This window comes from Vigna radiata, chromosome 2 (genome assembly GCF_000741045.1).
Source record: "Vigna radiata var. radiata cultivar VC1973A chromosome 2, Vradiata_ver6, whole genome shotgun sequence".
NCBI lineage: Eukaryota > Viridiplantae > Streptophyta > Magnoliopsida > Fabales > Fabaceae > Vigna > Vigna radiata.
The window spans coordinates 16,090,956-16,093,691 of NC_028352.1; positions in this window are offsets into that span (position 1 = coordinate 16,090,956).

Below are 2,736 nucleotides of genomic sequence, written 5' to 3' on the forward strand. Positions count from 1 at the left end.
GCTTTCTTGAATTTGTATAGAAAGTCCTTCACGAGGGACCACTTTTTTGTACACAGGGGACCAAGATGTCAAACTTTAACTTTTTGGCAAACTTTGCATGGGTTTTTGATTTTTTTTGGTTTTAAGATGTTTGTTGGGGGTGGTGTGTTGATTTTGGGGCAAAAAAAATAACAATATGGTGATTTCACCCAATGACATTCGGTCCAAATAACATTAAACATATATTTTATTAATAAAAAAACAAGTACAGGAATTGAAAATACATTGATTATAACGTTTAACTTTTACACCGATATTGGATTGTTCTTAATACAGCTACATCCATTGATGTAAACTTCTACTGTAATATCATGGTTATGATGGTGAACCTCGAAGACAACAACGTCTCTTTTTGGTGTTTAAGTATGAGTAGAGTCTGAAAACTAGGGTTTGGGCAACCCATGGTGGAGGAAATACCCAATGTTGGTGTCATGACCAAGTTAACATGATGTAACCTTTGACATTTGCTGGCTATTTTAATGATAACTTTTCCCACCGACCTCCAAATGATGTGATTCTTTTTTTATTAGAAACTAGACTCCAAAACCTTTCCAATGACTATTAATTTGCAATTTTTGGACATCTCAGTAGGTACAGTTTATTCCTTCAAGTTCATGCTTTATATATTCCTGCCAACTCTGACCTTTGCTGGTTGTTTTGCCCAAAACTTTCTCCACCGAACTCCAAATGTGTTGATTCTTGTTTTGTTGGAATCTAGACTCAAAGACCTTCCAAATTATGCATTGGTAATCAAGTTTAGGGCTTTTTGAACATTGTAATCGATTACAAGAACACTGTAAACGTTTACGCGCGCAAAAATGGAGATTTGTACAAAAAGTTATACTACAGGAGCCAATTTTTTGTACATAGGGGACCACTCTATGAATTGTCAAATTTTTTGCAAAGTTTGAAGTGTTTTGTCCTGTTTTTGTTGTTTAGGTGTGTCTTGGGTGTGATGAATCACGTTTGGGCACCCCAACTTGCATATAGGAAGCAATTATGTTGACTACAAGTAGTTGGTTGAAGTCCTGAATCAAGTGCACTAAAAAATGCACTGGTAAACGTTTACAGGAGGTGTGTAAACGTTTACGCGCACAAAATTGGGGTTTTGTACAGAAAGTTGTACTGTAGGAGCCAGTTTTTTGTACATAGGGGACCACTATGTGAATTGTCAAATTTTTTGCAAAGTTTGAAGTGTTTTGTCTTGTTTTTGTTGTTTAGGTGTGTCTTGGGTGTGATGAATCACGTTTGGGCACCCAAACTTGCATATTGGAAGCATTCATTCACTTCAATTGGACAACTATTGCGTTTATTAAAGGGAATTATTAATATCGCGCTTCAGTTTATAATTAATACACAAACAACATAAATAAATAAACATTGGATATAATATTCATTGCATATAAATCGTATGTAATTTAAATAACAATTTGTATACATATATCATTGTTCTTATAAATTTGTACATATTACAATATAATATGTATACATATATACATATATCATTGTTGCTCTAAATACATATAAAATTTTTGCATATTTTTATTCAATCCTACAACAACCCATATAGAGCTAGCACTTCCAATATTCTAATGTTCTCGATGTTACATAGTTCTTTCTAATTTCACGTAGCTCCTCCTGAAACAAAATATATTTTACTTTAGATATAATTAACAACATCGTGAAATATTGCTAACAATGAAATTCATACTTACATTCGTATACTTTGGCATGCTCTTGCCGTTGTATCTGTCCTCTCCATCCCAAATTTCCATAACTTCATGACTCCACAATCATATCTTAAAAAATATAACCAAAACATATATCACTTATCACAACAAACAATAATGAAATAACCAAATATTTAAATCAAATGATTAAAACAAATTACATGTTCGGTTGGGATAGGATATTTGATTGTTGAACAGACAAAGAACCAATACTCCATTCAGGTCTATCGTACAACATGTAAAAGAATTTGGCCATATTTTCACCCTAACAAAGAAGTTCATTAACCAGTTAAAAAAACATCATCACATCAAATAAACAAAATTATTCAAAAACATACAATGTGCTATCATACCACAAATTTGTCAATCCTTTTCCTATCTCTAACACTCTTGCACAAATTCATAATGTAAACCACTTCATTAACATAGTTTATAAAATTGAAAAATTATAAATTACAAAACTTCATGGGACCAATCATGCATCTTTTATATATTGAACGAAATAGATATAATTACAGTGTCCTGTTCTATAATTGTCCAATTAAAAACTTAATACATTAATCAGTCCTTTTTTATTCTAAGAACTAATGCAAAAACAAAATTAGATCCCAAATCAAATTCACCTTTTATATATAAATGTACACTATTTTGATGATAATATAAAAATAATTATACTCACTTTTCTGGAAGTTGCAATGTTGGGTATAAATCTCGTAAAATCTTCACAACGTCTGAGTAGTGTACCACTCTTTCAACTAGTAAATATCTTCCATTAGCTAAAGCATTCTCATATGCTAGAATATGGGCAATTGCAACATCTCTCACGTCCACTGATGAGTGTATATTTATGTCCACATTTACGCTTTAAAATTCAAATTTTTGATGAAATTCTTGTGCTTACATGATTGATTTAATGTGAATTTATGACGATTGGATTTATTGGGTTTGGGAACTAAAGATGCTTAAA